At 43.7% G+C, this 8,172-nt stretch overlaps 1 non-coding gene across 1 annotated transcript; it reads right to left on the reverse strand.

Moving 5' to 3' along the window:
* Positions 1-7,831: 7,831 nt before the first annotated feature.
* trnae-uuc (transfer RNA glutamic acid (anticodon UUC)) lies at positions 7,832-7,903 on the reverse strand. The gene has a single exon. It is a non-coding gene; the product is annotated as a tRNA-Glu (tRNA).
* Between the last annotated feature and the right edge of the window lie 269 nt (positions 7,904-8,172).

Raw genomic sequence — 8,172 nt, forward strand, 5'->3', positions numbered from 1 at the left:
AGTGACTCCTTGTAAGTTCTACATCTAGACGCCAAGAAGGTGTTTCAATTGTTTAAAGAGACGGTTTTATTCCAGTGTTCCATCAAACTTAAAGTTTCTTCAGTTCCAATGTTCATCAATACATTTCCAAGTTTCCAACAAAAAATACCGTCCAAAAACAACATAAAAATGCGATATTGAAAACGGTTTCCTGCTGGCGTCTTTGTCTTTCCAAAAGCCTAATGCTCCATGCTCAATGCTCAATGCTCAAAGTGAGCTCTTTGTTCCAAAGAAAAGCTGCCTGATTATTCACCTGGGCCAATTAAGCACCCAGGTGGATCATCAGCCAGGCTACCAAATTGAAGGTGCAGGGACAATTTACGCCAGCAGGTGTCACAATTCCAAAAACCAAATGTCAACAAACCAAAAGTCAAGTAAAAAATGAAATACCAAATCAAACACAAAAATGGCTCCTACACATCACCCCCCTTATTGCTACTGGCTAAGGACAGGTACAATAACAACCAAATAAAAAATATGGAGCCATGTATACATACGTCAATTCAATCATCATTCACATCAGTCATAATTCACATCATTCACAATGACATCAAAAGTGTAAAGTTTTTTTGTTTTTTTTTGTGATTTTCATTTTCATTTCAGTGCTCAGTTCATAGAGTCCATTTGCCATTACAGGCATTGCTCATTCAAGAGTCCATAAGTGGTGTATGTTGTGCTTAGTGTCTGTGTATGGATACGACGCTTGTGTGTGCACGGAATGGATCTTCGGAGGTCCATGGTCCATGTGCGCATGTGAAGCCTAGAATGTTCAGTGTAAGTGAAAAGCAAGCATCATCATCATCATCATCATCATAGAAAGCACAGTCATTCAAAGTACCTCGTTAGATCATATCACAATCATACCAAAATCATATTTACATGTCATTCTCCAACAACAGACAGACCTTTGTAATTGGTCTCTCTAAGACACTTGTTTGGGTTTTCAGTGTTACACTACGTACCACCCCTTTTGAATCTTTCTTTGTGTCAATAACCCTCCCCAACATCCAAGATGCCCTAGGGGCAGTAGGGTCAGAAATTAAAACAACATCCCCACTCATGTAATTACGTTTAGTTCTCAACCATTTTTGCCTTTCTTGTAAGGTTGGAAGATATTCCCTAACCCATCGTTTCCAGAATGCATCGGCTAAGTATTGTACTTGTTTCCATCTGCGTTTACTGTACGTGTCTGATTTCTGGAACAGACCAGGAGATAGTGTGGGCTGACCTTTAAGGAGTAAAAGGTGGTTAGGGGTCAAGGGTTCAAGGTCATCAGGGCTATCAGAGACGGTGGTAAGTGGGCGACTATTAATGATTGCTTCTACTTCACAAAGGAAAGTATGAAGGGACTCGTCATCTAGTGTTTGGCCTTTGGTTACGGCCAGGAGTGTTTGCTTTACTTGCTTGATTAATCTTTCCCATACCCCCCCATGATGCGAGGCGGCAGGTGGGTTGTAGATCCATTCTATGCCCTTTTGCTGTAGAGCTGCTTGTAGTTTGTGACTTTTGTTCCACTCCTTAATGGCATTCTTGAGTTCACGGTCAGCTGATACCAGATTTGTTCCATTATCTGATCTGATCTGTTGTACCTGACCTCTCCTGCTCACGAACCTACGAATAGCATGGATGCATGAGTCAGTGTCAAGTGAGTTGGCTACTTCTAGATGAACGGCTCTGGTGGTGAGGCATGTGAAAAGAACACCATATCTCTTAACTTCACTTCGTCCCTTTTTCACTATTATTGGGCCAAAGTAATCTGCACCAACATAAGTAAAGGGTGGTGAATCAGGTGTCACTCTCTCTTTTGGCAGATCTGCCATCTTTTGCTCTCCTAAGAGTGCATGTTGTTTTCTGCAGAACACACACTCGGATCTGATCTTTCTGGCCAGAGCGTTTGCTGCTGGTATCCAGTAATGCTGTCTCAATTTGGCCAACATGTGATTCCTTCCACAGTGTCCTAGTTGTTCATGAATGTGTCTCAGGACAAGTTTGGAAATGTGGTGGTGCTTGGGAAGAATCACAGGGTGTTTTTGAGTTTCTGGGATAGCCATTCTGCTCAGTCTCCCTCCAGTATGGAGGAGTCCATCCTGCATGAAAGGGTCCAGTTTGCAAATTGTGCTATGTTTACTAACATGTGTGTTTCCCTTCTGCAAGGTTTCCATTTCGGTTGGGTAACTTTCTCTCTGAGCAGATTGAATGATGGCCTGTTCTGCAGCCTTTAACTCATCCAAGGTAAGTTGTGCATTCGTACATTTCGTTCCAGTTCTCATTTTGTCCTTCCTTTTCCGTGGTTTCTTGTCATCAGAATCAATATTCAGCATCTCCTTTCTTTTCTGACTGAGGTTCAGGAGCACACTTTTCAGTCTAAGCATCCATGCCACTGCTCTTATGAGCTTACTCCAATTTGAGTGGTACTGTATGAAGTTGTGGGTTGGGTTCTGGTTAGTTGTGGTTGCCATGACTACAACATCTCTCTTCACCTCAGCATCACCATCAAATGTCTGCATGTCAATGTCAGACTTTGGCCATTCAGAATTTTGCTTCCTGAGAAAGTGTGGGCCACTAAGCCATGTGGTGGACTGGGTGAGTGCACTGGCTTTACACCCACGAGATGCACAGTCTGCTGGGTTGAGCTTTGTCTCAATGTATCTCCATTGTTTTACTTCAGTCATTTCTCTTATTGTGTGCACCCTATTGGCCACAAACGTTTTGTACCTTTTGTTTTCATTTCTTATGTATTTTAGCACTGCTGTGCTATCGGTCCAGAAGACTGAACTTTCCAGAGTGAGCTGCAACTCTGTTCTGAGTAGCTTATCTACCCTAACTGCGAGCATTGCAGCAGTAAGCTCCAGTCTTGGCATGGTCATTTGTTTCAGGGGTGCTACACGTGATTTCCCCATTACAAAGGAGATGTGTACTTCCTGTTCAGCATTCTCAAGACGGAGGTAGGAGACAACCATATCCGCTTTCTGAGGCATCACTGAAGTGGTGTAATTGTGCAGATGTTACCTGACCAAACTGCGCAGGCTTCATGCACCTGGTGACTGCAAGCTCTCCAATGTGTCTCAGTCCAGTCAGCCACTCCTGCCACATCTGCACATGGTGCTCTGGTAGTTCTTTATCCCAGGCATGGTTTTGTTTGCACAGGTCCTGCAGGATGTTTTTAGCTGTAAGGACAAATGGACAGATGAGGCCAAGAGGATCATACACAGATGCGATTACAGACAGTATACCTCTCCTGGTGTGTGGCTGATTCTTAAGGCTCACAGCAAAGGTAAGTTCATCCCTTTCCACACACCACTGGATTCCAAGACTTCTTTCCACAGGCAATTCACTCTTTTCCAGGTCAAGATCTTTCACTTGCTGTGCTCTGTCTGCCTGTGGGATGGACATAAGAACAGTTCGGTTATTGCATATCCATTTGTGCAAGCGGAAGCCTCCCATTGCACATGCAGTTTCTAGTTCCTTGTACAAGGACATTGCATCGTTCTCGGTTGCCACTGACTTTAAGCAGTCATCGACGTAAAAATTAGACTTAATCGTCTCCATTGCTTCCACAGAGAATTGATTTTTGAAGTCCTCTGCTGTTTGTCTGAGTGCGAAACTGGCACAGCTTGGTGAAGATGTTGCACCAAATATGTGCACGGTCATTCTATATTGTCTGAGTGGTTGACTTGTGTCACCATTTGGCCACCAGAGAAAACGCAAGAGGTTGACATGTTTCTCAGCTACCCTCACCTGGTGGAACATGCTTGCTATGTCCGCCATTAATGCAACTGGCTCTTGGCGGAAGCGCAGGAGAACACCTACCAGGTTGCTAGTGAGGTTTGGACCTTGAATGAGAGCACTGTTCAAAGATGTTCCTTGAAATGATGCAGAGCAGTCGAAAACTACACGCAAAGTGCCCTTTTTTGGGTGATGTACAGCATGGTGTGGAAGAAACCAGACTGTTCCACTCTCCTTGTTCAGCTCATCATCTGGGACCATTTCCGCATAGCCACTTTCGATCACTCCCTGTAGGAAGGCTGTGTATTCTGCATGATATTCTGCATTTCTTTCTAATTTTCTTTTCAGGGAGAGAACACGTTGCTGTGCCTGTTGGTAATTGTTTGGCATGTTTACATTCTCCTCCTTCAAAGGTAAAGGTAAGTAGTAATGACCATTTTTCCATTCTTTTGATTTTTCCATAATTGACATGAATTGTTTGTCTGCTATTGACATTTCTGTTTTCTCTTCAGATTCTTTCTCTGGGAAATCGTGATGGTATTGTTTTACCAACAACTCATTCAAGTTGGCCACTGAAATGCGATTCACTACCGCTGCACATGCATGGCTGCCTTTGAGGTCACATGTGCTTTCTTGCATGAGTCCACCGATTACCCATCCTAGGGGGCATTTAACGGCATACGGACCATTTCCTCTGCTGTTAATGACTTTCCAGGGTTCCAGAAGTTTGGCAGCATTTGTTCCAATTAACAATTCTATGTCGGCATCCAGTTGTGGCAGTTTGACTTCTTGTAAGTATGGCCATTTCTGTACTGACTCCTGACTGGGTATGTGCTGTTTTGACACTGGCAATTTTGGTTGTGTGTAAACATCTGGGAGCTTGTGAAACTTGTGATCCTCCATACTGCTGACCTCCAGGCCATTGACTACACTGCTGCTAACTGCCTTCTCCTGTCCCATTGTTCGCAGTAGAATTGTGCAGTTTTTTCCACAGGTGTTTAGCTTTCTTTTCAGGGAATCAGTGCAGAACGTGGAGGAGCTTCCGGGATCTAGAAAGGCGTAAGTATGTACAAATTGTTCTGAATTGACAACTTTAACCTTTACAGGGACTATGGCTAGTGTGCATTGTGACTCACTGTCCTGCAGGTGGTCCCTTTCCACAGACACCAGTGCACTTGTTGCAGGTAAGGCATGATCAGCTTGTCCGTCATCCTTTGGCTTTCCTGTGTGGATATGCAGAACAGTTGGGTGAGATAATGAACATTTGTCACAGGTCATTCTATTGGAGCATGTCTTACTCATGTGTCCCTTCTCCAAGCATCCGAAGCACATTCCATTTGTTTTTAAGAATTGTATTCTTTCGTTGTTTTGTTTTCTTGCAAACAGTTGACAGTTTTGAAATGCATGATTCTTTCCACAGAATAAACATGGTTTGTCAAATGCACTCTTGTTTGTTTTTTGTTTATGTCCAGTTGTGTCATTGTTGTTGGCAAGTACATGATCAACAGTAGTTGCAAAGCTGGATCTGGCATTGGGTCTGCTGCTCACAGTTTGTTTTGTTTTAGGGGCCCTTTTGGCATCCACTGTGCCACTTATGTCTCCAAAGACCGGGTCTAGCATTGCCCTGCACTGCTTGTCAACGAAGTCCACTAGGTCTTTGTATGTCACTTGTTGGTCTTTGTCATGTAAGGCACACACATGTCCACGCCACCTGTCTCTCAGTCTGTAGGGGAGTTTAGACACCAATTGTCTGAGGTTGGTGGAATTCTCTAATTCCTTTAGGCCATCTACATCCTGCATGGTATGATAGCAGCTGTTTAAAAACAGAGCATAAGACCTCAGCCCATTGCCATCTTCAGGTTTTATGACTGGCCAATTTAATGCCTTGGTCATGAAAGCAGATGCTATCTTGTGGCGGTTGCCAAATTGTTTTTCAAGTTGCTTTTTTGCTTCTTTGAAGCCTACTTTTGGGTCCATGTGCAAGAAACTGCTTACAAGATCTCTAGGTTGGCCCTTGGTATATTGCTGCAGGTAGTAAAGACGATCTGCCAGACTAGTTGTGTGTCTTTCTACACACTGTTCAAATGCCTTGATGAAGGTTCTGAATTCAAGTGCATTTCCATCAAAAATTGGCACATTCCTATCTGGCAACAAAGACAGTGTTTGCTGTTTAACAAGTAATTCTGTTATTTCTGTTTGTCTTTTCAAAACATCAGCAATTTGGTTGTTGCCATCAGCAGTAGGAACAGACTGTACATTGGCTGTTTGGCTTTGCGGAGTTATTGGTGTCTGCGCTGGTTGTTTCACTGGCCTCTGCGCTGTTGTGGGTATTTTATATTCGGTTGGTGTATCATATTGATAGCCGCCAATCAGTGAGCGCCTTTCCTCTGACTCACGCAATGCTTTTGCCCTTGCTTCTGCTGCAGCCAACTCTGATTCCATGTCAAGTTTTTCTCTGCGCGCTTTTAATTTGGCCTCTTCAATATCCAATTCAAATTTTTCATTCAGCGCTTTATTTTTTGCTTTCAATGCTGCGCAGTCTGCCTCAGCGCGTTGCCAGTCTTCCACTACAGGCTGCGCGTCAGGCCGTCTGAACGCAACACTCTCATGTTCGCTAGGGGCTTTGCTCTTTTCCTTTTGACCAGTTTGAGATGCACTATCCTCTGGGACTACCAGATTTTCTTGCTCCTCTGCTTCTTCCTGTAATGCTTCATGCACCTCATCACTGCTCATTGCCCATTGCGTTACGCCTTCCAGAAATGTGCTGAAACAGGTAGCTTTCGGGATAAACCAATCAACTTGATCAGCCTCTCTCTCGTATTCATCTTTCATCAAACTTTGCACTGTGGCCTGTAATTCTTTAAACTCATTAAAGCTTCTTTCAAAAATGTCAATTTGCTTTAGCACATTTTCCTTTTCTTCTCCAGCAGTAATTAAAGTGTTAATTTCATTTTTTTTCCTTGTCAGGTATCCAAGTTTTCCTCTTCGGCTGCCTATTAGCTGTATAAGTTTCCTTTCAGCTTCCATGTTCTGCTGTTCTATTAAGTTCTGTTCCTCTGTGTTCGGTTCCTCTTCTACTGGATCAGCCATTTTCAATTCAAACTCAAAAATGTATTTCACGTTATAAAAAAGTCTTCAGTCTCACACACAAAAATTGGCAACGTTCCAAACTTAAAGCGCAAAGTCTTTGCGAGCGCGGCGGCCCGTGTGTAGTGCTTTTTTATACTCACTCCACCGGTGCAAATTATGAGTGCAGTCTTTGCCTTTGAAGAGGATATCCAAAAGAAAGAATGAATAAACTATTTGCAGTCCAGTTCTGATAAAGTCAATGAATCCAATCTTCCAAAACAGGGCAGTAATTCCAGTAGTTCCAACGAAAAAGTTCATGTATCCAAGTTCCAATCCAAACGAAAGAGCGTTTCCAAATTGTCCAATGCAGTCGTTTTCAAACTATGTAGTGACTCCTTGTAAGTTCTACATCTAGACGCCAAGAAGGTGTTTCAATTGTTTAAAGAGACGGTTTTATTCCAGTGTTCCATCAAACTTAAAAGTTTCTTCAGTTTCCAACGTTCATCAATGCATTTCCAGGTTCCCAACAAGAAACACTGTCCAAAAAAAACATAAAAAAATGCTACATTGAAAGCAGTTTCCTGCTGGCGTCTTTGTCTTTCCAAAAGCCTAATGCTCCATGCTCAATGCTCAAAGTGAGCTCTTTGTTCCAAAGAAAAGCTGCCTGATTATTCACCTGGGCCAATTAAGCACCCAGGTGGATCATCAGCCAGGCTACCAAATCTGAGGTGCAGGGACAATTTACGCCAGCAGGTGTCACAATTCCAAAAACCAAATGTCAACAAACCAAAAGTCAAGTAAAAAATGAAATACCAAATCAAACACAAAAATGGCTCCTACAGGTCTGCTACCTTGACATGAAAACGCATTAGAAAGCCTTGCCGCTGGGGGTTTTGTTCGAGAAGGGTGGATGGAGAGACGCAGCAAGTCGTATCGGAAGCTTAGACGGAGGCTCAGTTGTATCCCTCGGGGCAAAGGTCCAGGTGGCCAAAGTCCATTCCCATACCGGGAGTCGAACCCGGGCCGCCTGGGTGAAAACCAGGAATCCTAACCGCTAGACCATATGGGACCCTTGTCTTGACGAGGAAGCACAGGCTCCCGAGAGTCCTGACACAATCCAACGAGCACTTGCACACCAGTTCATCGAGGGTAGTGAATGCCTGCTGCTTCCAGACAGTATCGAACCAGGGACCTTTGACGTGTGCGACTAACGTGATAACCACTACGCTACGGAATCTTCGGTCTGCCGTAGAGGTCCTGATTGGCAATGGCCGTCTTTCTCGACGATTGAACATACAGAGTGGCCCACATACTGCAGCCCACTTAGCACAAAGGACT

Source organism: Engraulis encrasicolus, unplaced genomic scaffold, assembly GCF_034702125.1.
Source record: "Engraulis encrasicolus isolate BLACKSEA-1 unplaced genomic scaffold, IST_EnEncr_1.0 scaffold_475_np1212, whole genome shotgun sequence".
NCBI lineage: Eukaryota > Metazoa > Chordata > Actinopteri > Clupeiformes > Engraulidae > Engraulis > Engraulis encrasicolus.